The sequence below is a fragment of the Geotrypetes seraphini genome, chromosome 14, assembly GCF_902459505.1.
Source record: "Geotrypetes seraphini chromosome 14, aGeoSer1.1, whole genome shotgun sequence".
Taxonomy (NCBI): Eukaryota; Metazoa; Chordata; class Amphibia; order Gymnophiona; family Dermophiidae; genus Geotrypetes; species Geotrypetes seraphini.
Genome location: NC_047097.1, coordinates 49,395,727 through 49,411,237, shown reverse-complemented (window position 1 = coordinate 49,411,237; position 15,511 = coordinate 49,395,727). Strand labels below are relative to the sequence as shown.

The window sequence follows — 15,511 nt, the reverse complement described above, 5'->3', positions numbered from 1 at the left end:
CATGGATAGTGCCTATTGGTGAGACTGTCTAGGTTTGTTTGTGTATGAACAAAATGTATGCATAAAGTGAAGCTGGGAGGAAGCAGTGGGGTGGCAGAAAAGTCAGGCTCCATTACTGAAAGATAAGAGGGTAGAAAACTGATGCCACTGGTATCCCAAACTCTGCAGAAGAAGAGGAGGCAATGAATGACTGTAGCAAAGAAATCAGTAGTAAGTATAAAAAGGAAGGAATAGAAAGGGAATGTGTGTTAGGGAGCAATGAAGGATGGGAGGAAAGTTCAAGAACAGAAAGTGAGGGAAGTGGGGAAAATGGAAGGGGGAGGGGGAGGGAGAAAACTCAAGAATGTATACCTCACCCATCTCACCTCCAAACGCCTCCCCCCACCATATCCCCCACACATATCCCACTCCCCTAAAGAAGACACTCTTGCACAAATAGTCTCTACTCTACATTTGCTCATTCCATATACAAAATTCTTGACATTCACCCTCCCCCCCAGCTCTCCATCTTCTTCCACACTTGCCATTCATCCCCCAAGGCACTTACCTACAGTTTCCATTTGCACTCATATACATACCCCTAGTGGTTAGTGCAACCTGGGGAACCGGGTTCAATTCTCACTGCACCTCCTTGTGACTCTGGGCAAGTCACTTAACCCTCCATTGCCCCATATACAAAATAAGTATATACTGTAATATGTAAACTGCTTTGATTGCAACCACATAAAGGCAGTATTATCCCATCCAATCCATCCATACACAATCAGAGATGCACAATTCAGTCTCTATACCAGTCTCCACACAGATACCATATACTTCCTCACATTCACTCATACAACTCCTGACACTCTAAGGCAGGGGTGTCAAAGTCCCTCCTCGAGGGCCGCAATCCAGTCGGGTTTTCAGGATTTCCCCAATGAATATGCATGAGATCTATTTGCATGCACTGCTTTCATTGTATGTTAATAGATCTCATGTATATTCATTGGGGAAATCCTGAAAACCCGACTGGATTGCAGCATTCGAGGAGGGACTTTGACATCCCTGCTCTAAGGAGACACGTTTTATTAGGAGGGTAATTTTACAATTGGTTGCCTGGACTGAGTACATCTTTTTGCTAAGATGGCCCACTTCATCACTGTTTCCTGCCTTTCTTTAGCATGAAAAACAGCCGACTTGCTGGTCTAAGTGGTTCCTTTTCACAGGTTATCATTCCAGGTCCACTTGTTTTCAGCCTACCACTCACAATCTAATGAACAAACAGAATGTATGAACTACTACTATTTATTATTTCTATGGGGCTACCAGATGCACGCAGCGCTATACATAAATTTGTAAGAGAAGGCCCTGCTCAAATCCAATTATGATATGATAGACACACAGGAAATAAAGAGTGAATCAAATATAAACTGTTCATGCAGGAAACTGCAAAGGGTAGATGGGGTAGGGGACTAAGAGGAAATGACAAACAGATATGGTGCTTTACAAGTTGGTAGGATTAGGACTTAAAAGAAGCTTTGAAAAAGTGGGCTTTCAGCCTGGATTTAAATATGGCCAGAGACAGAGCCTGAAGTACCGAGTCAGGTAGGTTGTTCCAGGCATACGGCATGCAAGGCAGAAGAGACGGGAGTTGGCAGCGGAGAAGAAGGATACAAATAAGAGAGGCTTGCTCAACAAATAGAGTGCACAGGGCGGAGTATAGGGAAAAATAAAGAGAGGAGAGATATTGAGGAGCTGCAGAGCAAATACACTTGGATTGTTATGATTTTCCTATGATGCAGAATGAAACACAGTACATTTCTTTACAGTGCATATACCACAAAATACCATCTATATTTTAAGATAGTTGCACACGATTTTCCAGTGTCTATCTCTAGCCAAATTAGTTAAGTGTCAATTTGGCATTGTCTACTTCGTGGCACATCAAGGTCAGCTATAATATATGGTTTCTTCCCACACACTCATACCCCCCACTCATGGCAGTCTGGTACCATTAAGCCTTAACCTCCACAGAAAACTTCCTGCATCCCGTATGCACCGTTCATTCTCTCTATGACAGGCACTGAGATGGCATATTGGGTTTTCCCACCCAGTAGTTGCTGCCCAACCTAAGGCACGAGGTTTGGACCCATAATGGGACTTGCTTATTGGGCATGACAAAGGGACCTTCTGATAATAGTAGAATATACTGTATACTATTGGAGGTAAGAGAGACCTCATAGAAAGGCAAACTGGCCACTGCTGTGTCTAAAGTAGGGGCAGGAGTCAATGCCATATGGACAGGTAACGAAGGCCATACACTTGAAACATTAAAAAAAAATTGGGAAAATGTCAAGATTACATTACTGTGTGTTGGCAGGTCCAGAGTGCAGCAAAAGATGCTGGGATATATATTAAACAAATCTGACCCTGGGAATGTTAGTGCAGATAAGACTGAATGGCTCCTGCCTATTCAGTCTAACAAAATACTTTAGAATGCCACTAAATGACTCCTAAAAGTTTAGTACTTGAGATTAACAAAGAACCGTTTGTATAGTATTAGGAAATATCCTGCAAAGCCCTGGACTTTCAAACAGATTTGATAAGGACAGGTGTTTAAGGAATTCAGACACAGAATGGCTCCAGCTAGCAGCATATACCTCCGGATTCTATAAAGGTCACTTAAATATGGGCACAATCTTGGGATGTGCACACAACCTGATTAACATGTCAATTAAAATTAAATTATTGTTAATGTCCAAATTCCATAAAAAGCAGCCCGTGGGAAGGACATGAACAGTGTCAGAGGCGTTCTCATAAGATGCGTGCAGTGTTATAGAATTCCGGGGATCTGCGCTTAACTTGCGCACCAAGGTTTATATCAGGTTTCAGTTGGCATAAGTGCTCACACCCAAAGTTGGGAATAGTGCTAGTCTATAAAGGATGCTTTTTCAGAGCACCTATTCTAAAATAGCACTGATTTTTCCTACCATTTTTCTGCATCATTGTTTACAAAAATCCAGCTCATGTTTTATAGTCAAATAATTTTTATTGGAGTAACACAAAAACTGAAACATCCAGAAAAGAAGCACTCCAAGTTAATTATAAGAAAAAACGCCCTCCACCCACCCCCCACCCCCCCAATCCAGAGTTCCCCACACAATATACAAAAGAAATAAAATAGCAAGTTATACATTCAGCAATTCAAAAGACGACTTCTGGCCACCGAGGTCAATGTATTCCAAAAAGGCTCCCACACTGTTGTAAATCGCTGTCCCCGTAAAGATGAAAAGTCAGTAATGTCTCTACGTTCCCAGGATAAGAGAAGAATCATCTGTGTACGCCATAAAGAAAGATCCGGCGCTTCCAAATCCAACCACCGCAGGAGAATACACTTCAACGCCATCAGAGCAGACCAGCGAAGAAAAGCACTCAATCCTGGCAACCTAGGATGATGAGAGGGAACAACTCCAAAAAGCACTGTAGATGACACTCTGATTGATGCTCTCCAAAGGTTCCCAATATATACAAAAAGGCTGGTCCAAAAGACCTGAACAGCGGAACAGTGCCATAACATGTGTCCCAATGTAGCAGGTCCCTGGCCACATTTGTCACATAAGTCAGTAGGACGAAATTTTGCACAAAACGCCCTATGGGGCGACACATACACCCGAAATATCAATTTGTATTGCATTTCCCAAAAATACATGTATTTCCGTAACATTACCAGTCTGGCTACAGCACGAGAAAGAAAGTCTTCTGAGAACACCATCGCCAAATCTTGGGACCATGACGTCTGAAGACCCTCATAACCAGGCAGGGGGGTTGCATCCTGTAAATGCCTATGATGGATTCGAAGAGGAACCTTCAATTGAGAATCAAAGGTATAGGCCTCAGATAATAAATCATATCTGACACGACATAAATTAGCCCGGGTCAAAGAGTGCACATAATGTTTAATTTGCAAATAGGCAAAACTATCCGCAAGCACCAGACCATGATCCTGACACAGTTGGTCAAACGAGTGTATCGAACCATCATCCAACAGTAATTGAAATAGAAATTGCAACCCCCGTGCCTCCCACCTCGCAAACCAGGACCCTTTAGTACCGGGTAAGAAATTATTATTCCAACGGATAGGAAGAAAAGGAGACTCTCTATTATTGATATTATGAAATTTACATACCCATTTCCACACTCGACGTAAGGGGAGGCCAAACACCCGGATCCTTAAATCCGAAGAAAGAATAGAGGGGACTGAATGTAAATAAGCACTAAAATGCTCCCCTGAAAAACTCTGCAGCTCTAAAACCGTGTTAGTAAAATCTGACGTACCTCTGAAATAGTCATTGATATGCCTCATACCGCAGCCCACGGTGAGATAACGCAGATTCAGCAAGCCCAGACCCCCTTTATAAGTAGGCTTCGCCACCTGTCGGTAAGGTAACCGAGCACGACGGCCCCGCCATAAAAAGTGCTGAACCAAGCGGGTAAATTTGGTCTCATCCCGACTCAATAAATAAAGCGGCAACACTTGAAACACATATAACCAGGTAGGAATAACTATCATGTTGAGAAGGGCCACCCTTCCCATAAGAGAAAGAGGGTAGGGTTGCCAAAAACGTAAACGCACGGTCAGATTATGAAATAAGGGCTGAACATTAATATCATATAATACAGAAAGATCCGCGGGAATATGCACCCCCAAGTATTTAATAGCCCCGTCAGCCCACTTTAAAGGAAAGTCACCCTCCCACTGGTCACAAATAAAAGAATGAGACGGCAAAGCCACCGATTTTTCAAGATTAATGGTAAAACCTGAGAAAAATCCATATTCCGCAATGAGATCCAACGCCACAGTTAAGGAGTGAGCAGGATTCGTTAAAATAAGCAACAAATCATCCGCAAAAGCTAAGGTTTTAAGTTCCTGCCCCGCGATAGTCAGTCCACGCACCTCTCCAAAATGCCGTAGAGTACATAATAACGGCTCTAAAGTAAGAATAAAAAGTAAAGGGGAAAGTGGGCACCCCTGTCGTGTTCCCCTTCTAATAGAAAAGGTATTTGAAAGACGGCCATTAACTATCAAAGAGGCGGTAGGATTAGCGTAAAGAGAACATAAAGCCGCTTGATAGAAACCCGATATCCCAAGATAGTCTAAGGTACGAAAAAGATAATCCCAGGCAACATTGTCGAATGCCTTGGCGGCATCAAGACTTACCAACAAAGTAGGGAGTGTAACTTGCTGAGCGTGGGCTAAGGCCAACAAGATCTTACGGACATTCAAGACAGATTGTCTTCCAGGGACAAATCCTACCTGATCAGTATGAATTAAACTAGGTATAAAAGGGAGAAGTCTATCCGCTAAAATCCTAGAAAAAAGCTTAACATCTACATTAAGCAGCGAAATAGGACGGTACGAACCAGGAAGCTCAGATGGCTTACCCGGTTTAAGAAGCAATACTATAGACGCGTCATTTGCAAAACGTGGGAAAGCACCCTCCTGCACAGCGGTATTATAATAAGAAAGCAGAGGACCACATATATGAGGCTCCAACATACGATAAAATTCTACTGTAAAGCCATCGGGCCCTGGGGCTGTACCCAACTTACTAGTCTTAATGGCCCGCTGTAGTTCAATCGCTTGTAAAGGACTATTCAAACGACACACTGCCTCTGCTGGCAAGGTGGGCATCCCTGAAGATATAAGATAATCAGAAATCATATCCCCAGAGGAGGCTGAATGACTACTATACTGAGCAGCAAAGTAATCATGAAAGGCCTCCGCTATAGCATCAGTGCGAGTCACCACTCGCCCTCCCGCAGCACGTAAGGCCAAAATCGGTTTCCTACCCGTGGACTCATCTACCATCTTTGCCAACAGTCGGCCAGGTTTATTACCAAATCGCTGAAATTTGAATTTGCGGTAGGTGGACCACCGTTGGGAGCGCGAGTGTAACAGAGAATTAAGCGCTGTCTGCGCAGCCAAATACTGTTCTTTATTCGTCGCCGAAGGACAAGATACGAAAGCTCTCTTAGCTACCCGTAAAGTACGCTCCAAAGTTACAATTGCTCTATTTATTCTCCGCGAGCGGGAACAAACATAAGAGAGAACCTGGCCTCTGAGAACAGATTTTGCTGCCTCCCAAAATAATGATGGGTCTTCTCGATGTTGTTCATTATAGGTAACATACTCCTCCCATTGCGTCAAAAGGAAAGATTGAAAATCAGTATCCTGCTTCAAATAAGCCGGAAATCGCCAACGACTAGGACCGACAAAATTCTCTTCCAATTGAAGGTCGACCCAAACTGGGGCATGATCTGATATCTGAATCGAGCCTACCCGAGCCGCCTTTACCTGGGAGAATAAAGAGGAAGACACTAAGACATAGTCAAGGCGGGACCATGTTCCATGGGCACGGGACAGATGGGTATAATCCCGTACCTCTGGATGCAATAACCGCCAGGGGTCCACCAAATCTAACGTAGAGCAAAAATTTGAAAGGAGAAGCCCCCGTGACCCCAAAGAAGTCCTAGGAGTAGATGACTTATCAAGATCAGGATCCATAACTAAATTGACATCACCCAATAGCAGCAGAGGCTCAGTAGGATATTTGGAGCGGAGCGCGATTAAACTCTGAAAGAAAGGAAATGGGGTTGAATTGGGCCCATACACCACTAGTAACAAATACCGTATACCCCCTATCTGCAAACGTACCAACAAATAACGTCCACATGTGTCTTTTTCTAGGACCTGGACCCCAATAGGAGAAGACTTACGAAGGAGCAGTGCCACCCCTCCATGACGCCCCGTGGGGGAAGAAAAAAATACCTCGCCCACCCAGGACCTACGTAACTTCAAATGTTCTTCATCCGTAAGCCTGGTCTCCTGGAGGCACGCCAAATCTGCCTTAGTACGCTGTAGCGCAGCAAGGATCTTCTGTCGCTTAACAGGAGAGGAGATACCCCCCACATTCCAGGAGACCAGCCTAAAGGACGCACTCATCAGTAAACTCAGGAAATATATACCAACCATAATCTAGAAAAACTGACCCCGGGAGCCCAGCCTCCCCCAGGGTTACAATACACAAAGTGACCAGAAATACACAATAATCAGAATTATCTAACTGAAAAAAGAAAAATGACTCTATCAAACCTGCCATCCCCACTCTCCCAGGCAACTCTGGACATCCCCCCACCCAAGTATCAAAAACATACCCCAAACCACACCAAAAACCAAACCCACCCAAATCCCACCTCATCCCCTTTCCCAAAAACCCCCCATCTGCTTCACCCACCAAAAGGATCCACCCAGTGGAGCCCATCAGGATCAGTAAAATGCAACGGGCCCGCACACACACTCAGAAACACATAGTAGTAGGCACCATAACAACTCCCACAGAATAGAAAACACTATCAGATAACATCCAGTCTCACCCAAAGATAAGATCCCTATACAGTCTTAGGTAAGCTGTGCCACAAAAGTTTTTGCATCCTCTACAGAGTCAAAGGTCTTCCAGACCCCATTAGAGTGAATTTTTAGAATAGCTGGATACAAAAACAGGAACCGGGTCTTATTTGCAGCTAAGGTAGAACACAAAGGTTGAAACTTCCGACGCCGATCCTGCAGAGCCATGGAATAGTCCTGAAAGATCCGAATCGAGGAGTCCTCATATTTAAGGCTATCTCGTTTGAGACGATACTGCCTTAAAATTTCCATCTTGTGAAGGTAATTATGTATTTTTGCTAGTACCACCCTCGGCCGCTGACGATCCTCCATTAATCGGCCCACTCGATGAATGCGCTCCAAACACAAGGAACCCATACCCACAGGCAATGGGAACTCTGCTACAAGCCAATCCTTAAAGGTAGTAGAAAGCTGCCGATCGGACACAGTTTCAGGGACTCCTATAAATCGAAGATTATCCCTTCTAGATCTATTCTCAAGGTCCTCTAATTTTCCTTCCGTGTCTTCCAAACGTCGCTGCAGTTGAAGAACGTGACTCTGCATGGCTTGCGCTGAATCCTCCGATGCAGAGACTCTCGTCTCAAGTTCAGTAGTGCGGGTCACAGTATCTCCCAGCAGCGTTTCCAAATGCAAAATTTGTCCCGATAATTTATCAATCTGCGGGGCCATAGCGGTTCGAACCGCCGAGGTAAGCTGTCGCAGTTGCTCCTCTGAAAACTCCCCCGCTGCTAATGGGCCTGACGCCGCCATCTTGTCAACTGCCGGTGGCGATTTTTCTTTCGCTTTAACTGCCGATCTGCTTGATCTACTTCCTCCCGATTTAGACACAAAAGAGTCCATTAGGGATCCGGGAAAAAGACAGCCAGATGCCAAACAAAAAGAAGTATATATCACCAAAATGTGTGCGCGGGCCCGGGAGCTGCGGAATTCACGTCCTCACTCCTCACTGCATCACGTGATCCCCCCCCAGCTCATGTTTTATAAATGTGCATAAATGGTGACTCTACTCATGCTATGAACAAACTCCATCCATGAACATTTGTAACATCTGAGATAGTTTTATAAAACATCACCACCAAAGTTATCCAATCAATTCATCCAAGTTATCCAGGCATTCATCCACCCTTCTCATACACAATCTTTTTAAGTGGAGAAAAAAGCCCCGATATCAAGAGCCAAAAAATCATTGAACCCCTTCCAGGTACTCAAAATGGAATGGCTCACCTTCTTTCATGGGCTAGAAAGATGTAGAAGGGCCTTTATAATATTGCCCTATTTTAGCACAGTCCTAATGTCAAGATTTGAACTCAACTAATTTTTGCTATTTATACATAAAAATTACCATACTGCCATTTCACAAAATAGCATATAATAGTGCAGGACACCGGTATATATTGAAAACAATTGTTTTAGTAAGTATGAGTATGCCTCAGCCCCACCACTCCACCGCTGTACTATCTCTTGACTGCGGAGAGAATTATGTGGCACTTCATCATTGGCTGCTCATTACCCAATATTATATGCTATTATACATTTCAAGCGTTGTTTAAAAGGTTTTTTTAGAATCTTTTCAGTATTCAGTTTAAATATAATGAGTGTACTTAGCTTGTAACGACTAGGAGTTTAACCCAACATGTTTCGCACCAACAAGAGCTGTGTCAAGGGTCTCCCTATGGAAAATCAGTAAAAGAGAACCGTTAGTGTTATTTTATCCTAACCGCCCCTCCTATTAAAGTATTCATTCTCATTAACTTAGAACTATAAATGTAAAACGCTTACCGAGGTTGTGCGTGTCATCCGACTCAAATAGTATCCAGAATAAGATGGTGGCGGCGTTCGGCCTCAGCATTTAAATACTCTTATTACATCATACAAAAACCCGCCCCCCAGAGGATCATTGGTCAGATCCTTAGCCAATCACCGACATCCACTCTATTTCCCCATTCAATCCATACGGTTCCACCGTATTCAATGAAAAAATCTGTCTCTGCTCGTTTAAATTAAGTTTCTTGTGGTCTTTCCCACCATCCCTCCCTGTCACTTTATAGATGACCCGCCATCTGATATCCTCAATCTTATGACCACGCACCTTCCAATGGGCCACTAAGGGGGCCTGGATTACATCATGTAGAATCCACGATTTATGTTCAGTAAGTCTTACACGGATCATCCTTGACGTGCGCCCCACATATAACAAGTCACAGGGGCACACAATCACATATACTACATCTTGAGAGGTGCAGTCCGTGTCAGCCTTAGAGTACAAAGTCACATCCCTCCCTGGAACCTTCCATGATTCACCCTCAATGGTAGATGAACACCATTGACATTTCTTACACCCCTTATGCTATCCTCCCACCCTCCTGGGCATCGTCCCATGTTTTTGAAAATTACACTTTTGCGCTAGTGTAGTGCCCCTGTATATGCAATCCTAGGAAACTGCTGCAAAGCTTGGTGGATCTGGACAATGTACCAGTGTCTTCTCATCATTGTCACCACCTTCTGGGAACAGTGGACGAAAACAAGCACGTCCATCTTAGATAAAATTGCCCCTAAACGAAACAGAACAAACCGCTCAAATAAATATAATAAATGGTTCGACTCTGAACTATTAAAAATGAAACAATCAGTAAGACGACTAGAAAGGATCTGGAATAAAATAGGAGAAATATCAGACAGGAACAATTGGAGATCCAACATAAAGGATTACAAACAATTGATAAAAGAAAAACGAAAAGCATTCTACTCATCCAAAATTCATACATCCAATATGAGTTCAAAAGGAGTCAACACTAAAGAACTGTTCAACTTGGTTACAAATTTATTTAATACCACACGTCACAATCAATCCATGCACGACACAAAACTCCCATCAGCAGACGATCTAGCACAACACTTTGACTCAAAAATTATGAACCTAAGGAACAATTGTCCAACAAATAACCAACATACATGAAAATGAAATACCAGTGGATATGTTTTGGATCTCCTTTCAGGATCTAGAATGGAATAACTTCATAAAACTCTATAACAAATATACTAAATCACACTGCATTCTAGATCCCTGTCCCCCTAACATCATGAAAGCAGTCCCATTAGACTTTAAACTAACACTGTGGAGTTATCTGACATATAAGTTCAAAAATGGAAAATTCCTAACGAACAACGGTCACATTATAATCACCCCAATTCCAAAAAATCGTAAACAATCCCTAACATCAGTAACCAACTATAGACCGGTAGCATCCATTCCATTCTTCATAAAAATAATGGAAGGTTTAGTACATACCCAATTGATGGACTACCTTGATCAGTTCTCTCTACTACATGAAACCCAGTCTGGCTTCAGACCTCTGTTTAGCACTGAGACGGTGATTGCAGCAACCCTAGAATACTTACGCAACTTATTCAGCAAGGGCCATAATGCCTTAATCATGCAATTTGACATGAGCTCGGCCTTCGATTTGGTGGATCATGAGAAATTGTTACAATGTTTAGACGCAATCGGCATCGGAGGTGAGGTATTTGACTGGTTCAGAGGATTCCTTACGACCCTCACCTATCAAGTACGTTTCAACTGCAACCTCTCTAAAACATGGAGAAACCCATCAGGCGTTCCACAGGGGTCTACATTATCCCCACTACTCTTCAACGTCTATATATCATCACTAGGCTTGCAGCTGGCCCAGCGGACGACTTTACAATCATTATCCCGTTCAATACTTCTGCCTCCGAAATCACCCCCACGGCAACAGAAGCACTAAACCTGATGGAACAATGGACCACAGAATTCAGACTGAAGCTTAATTCAGATAAAACTAAATTCTTTATAACCTCGCCACACCCACCTGTCACCACAACACCACTACGCATTAACAATCTCAACTACCCTATTCAACCTACAATGAAGGTTCTGGGGGTAATACTGGACCAAGGTCTAACCATGAAAGACAATGTGGACTCCCTAGTCAGAAAGGGGTTTTTTACTCTCTGGAAACTTAGGTCCATTAGAGCATACTTCGACGCTTCAGCATTCAGAATTCTGGTACAATCCCTAATACTAAGCCACCTTGATTATTGTAACATTGCCTATCTGGCAATCTCCCGGAAGAAAATGCAGAGACTACAACTGATACAAAATGCAGCAGTCAGGTTGATCTTCGGGTTGAAGAAGTCCGATCACATAACCCCTTCCTACCGACTCCTGCACTGGCTGCCAATGGAGGCACGTGCGAAGTTCAAGCTGGGATGTCTCTGCTTCAAGGTACTATCTGGTCTAGCCCCTAAATATATAACTGACCTCTTCTCCTTCTCAACCAATAGACATAAGAGAAGAACACACCTGAAGTTCGTTTCCCCACCGGCTAGAGGATGCAAATTTAAGAGACACCATCAACAACTTCTATCGTATCAAGCAGCCTTATGGGGCAAAGACCTGGAAAAACTAATTACACACACAAACAACACAGGAAACACCTAAAAACATACCTGTTCTTGAAATACCTAGGTAACGAATCTGGACAATAGACCCCATCACAATCCCACCCCCAAATCTGATCTTGTAAACTGTTAACCACCAATCTCTAACTATGAATGTTCCATTCAATTTGTAGAATCTTTCTAATTCATTGTAAACCGCATAGAACTTCACGGTCCTGCGGTATATAAACTGTTGTTATTATTATTATTATTATTATTAACCGCCCTAGAGTATGGGAGCATACAAGTAAGAACCTCACTTTCAGTATCTTGAGATGTATTTGATTCTTGAAGGAGAAGTTCACGTTGGGCAAATCTAGCCCTCAAGTAGGCTTGCCGAATGGCTTTTTCTGGGTACCCCCTCTGTCTAAATCTTTCAGACAGGAATTTAGCTTGATTCTTAAATTCTCCTAGGGAGGAGCATATGTGGCGAATCCGCAAAAATTGAGCTATAGGTAGATTAAAGCGCAGTTTAAAAGGGTGAAAGCTGTCAAAGTGGAGGACAGTATTTTTCATAATAGATTTCCTATACAGGGAAGTGTGTATGCGCCCCTCCTTGACCAAAATCGCGATGTCTAAAAACTCTATGTATGTATTGTGGCATGTCATTGTGAACTTAATGTTAGAATCTACTGAATTCAGGTGGATCAAAAACTGGTCTAAACTTGCTCTGGCACCCTGCCATATACAGAATACATCGTCTAGAAAACGCCCCCCAAAATAAAATCTGGGAGTACCATGGGGATGCATAGACAAACTTGTCCTCAAATCTAGACATATACAGGGAGGCAACTGAGGGGGCTAACGTGGCTCCCATAGCTACCCCCTGAATTTGCTGGTAAAACTGATCATGATGTTGAAAATAGTTATCTCGAATTACCCAGCAGGCCAGTTGGTTTAAAAATTCTGTTGATATGCGCTGAGGCCCTTGCCTTAATTGAAGGGTGTCATTGATTACTGCCAAAGCTTCAACCTGAGGAATATGGGTGTATAAAGATGTGACATCTAAGGTCACCATCCACTTATCTGTCATATTAATGGCCAGCCCCTCCACCTGCCTCAGAAACTGGGAGGAATCTTTAATATAAGATTTAATCTTAGGAACCTCGTCTCTCAAAAAGTAATCTACAAATTTAGAAAGGGGTTCAAGGATGGATTGGCGAGTGTTGACTATGGGCCGACTGGGTGGATTATTCAAAGTTTTGGGATTCTGGCATCTTTTTCAAATAAAAAAGTGTATTCTTTTTTAGTTAACATCCCATTTTCTCGGTATGTATTGAGGTAGTCCAGTATCTCTGTACCCAATCTTCCCGTGGGGTCTAGATCCAAACTAAAATAGGCCTGGGTGTCACTCAGTTGTCGTCTAGCTTCAGTATCATATGTAATACAGGCCCCCTTAGTGGCCCATTGGAAGGCGAGTGGTCATAAGATTGAGGATATCAGATGGCGGGTCATCTATAAAGTGACAGGGAGGGATGGTGGGAAAGACCACAAGAAACTTAATTTAAATGAGCAGAGACAGATTTTTTCATTGAATACGGTGGAACCGTATGGATTGAATGGGGAAATAGAGTGGATGTCGGTGATTGGCTAGGGATCTGACCAATGATCCTCTGGGGGGCGGGTTTTTGTATGATGTAATAAGGGTATTTAAATGCTGAGGCCAAACGCCACCACCATCTTACTCTGGATACTATTTGAGTCGGATGACACGCACGACCTCGGTAAGCGTTTTACATTTATAGTTCTAAGTTAATGAGAATGAATACTTTAATAGGAGGGGCAGTTAGGATAAAATAACACTAACGGTTCTCTTTTACTGATTTTCCATAGGGAGACCCTTGACACAGCGCCTGTTGGTGCGAAACATGTTGGGTTAAACTCCTAGTCATTGGCTGATAACAGCTACATAAACAAGCTAAGTACACTCATTATATTTAAATTGAATACTGAAAAGATTCTAAAAAAACCTTTTAAACAACGCTTGAAATGTATAATAGCATATAATATTGGGTAATGAGCAGCCAATGATGAAGTGCCACATAATTCTCTCCGCAGTCAAGAGATAGTACAGCGGTGGAGTGGTGGGGCTGAGGCATACTCATACTTACTAAAACAATTGTTTTCAATATATACCGGTGTCCTGCACTATTATATGATACACTGATATTTGATCCCGGTAAAACAACAGTTATTAAAATAGCCATACTTTTTTGACGGATTCCACAAAATAGGCCATCAAACAATACATTTTATAAATCCATACATCCATCCACATACCAAAAGAAAATCAGCTAAATAAAAACTCCATCTAATCAATATTTGCCCAATAAATTACAATAAAAGTGAACCTAAATAAAACAAGAAAGAAAAAAAAAATATACCACAGTTGAACAAGTATAACCCAAACAAACATGTACCTAGCTCCTAACTGTTGCTTCCAGTGAAAAGGGTAAGTAGTCCAGACTACAGGTTTTATCCCCGTAATCATGGAACACTTGCAGAAGACATCAATCAGATTCTTCTGCTCCGCCTCCTCGTGTCACTGGGCAGTACTCTTCTTCCTTCTGCAAGGGGGTTGCGAAGGTGTCGTCTTTTCTGCTCTGTATCTGGTTTTTTATATTTAGATTTTTTAATCTGATTTTGGGAGGCTTTCTAGTACCTAAGAGGCCCCCAGTATTTCTGGGGAGCATTTCTGCCTGAGAGAAGATACAGATTCTGTAATCAGAGATCTGTAGCTGGGGGGGGGGGCAATTCTTCTTTTACAGCACCTGCCTAGCTAGCTTCTCTCTGGTCCTGAGCTCACTAGATTACAGCAACCTCACAAAAAACCCACCAAGAGATTGAGATTAATCTAGAACACGGCTGTTCAGCTAATCTTTGGCTTGAAAAAATCTGATCACATCACCCCATATTTCAAGAAACTTCACTGGCTACCGATCGAGGGCAAAATAATTTTCAAATTCGGCTGCCTGTGCTTTAAGACACTTTTCGGCACTGCATCCACTTACCTCCTGAAACACTTCATCCTACAGGTCAAACTCCGCTTTTCATACAAAACATTACTGTTTACATTTCCTTCTCCCAAAGGATGCCAATTCAAAAGATTCCTCGACAGGATACTCTCCTTTCAAGCAGGAATTTAGAATAATACCTTAAGTGAACTATTCTTGAATTCACTGACATACCATACATTCAGAAAATCACTAAAAACCCACTTATTTGACAGATTTGTTTAAACTTCCAAACCTGCCCAACACTAACTTCTTCTTACATGCACCTGCCTCCTATCCCCTATGTTATCTCTCTACCTAACTATCTGTATACCCCTTCCCAAAACTAATTATGTAACCTCGCTGTATACCTTACAGCTTCTCTTGTTGTACACCATCTTGAACTGAAAAGGTATGACGGGATACAAATAAAGCTATTATTATTATATTCTGGATAACTTGAGGTTCGATCCCCTGGGAGCGCGGCTTGCCCCTGCTTAGTCAGGCACTTCAAGTGCAGGCTGACTGGCCCCTGTATCAGCCTGAGAGATTTGTGGGTGCTAGCTGCACCCCTTCCCTGAAGACACATCTGGAA

General features: G+C 42.7%; 1 protein-coding gene across 1 annotated transcript in view; it reads right to left on the bottom strand.

Moving 5' to 3' along the window:
• The window catches only part of MNS1 (meiosis specific nuclear structural 1), a 122,058-nt gene that overhangs the window by 73,571 nt on the left and 32,976 nt on the right, over nt 1–15,511 (bottom strand). The gene's annotated exons all lie outside the window — the stretch shown is intronic.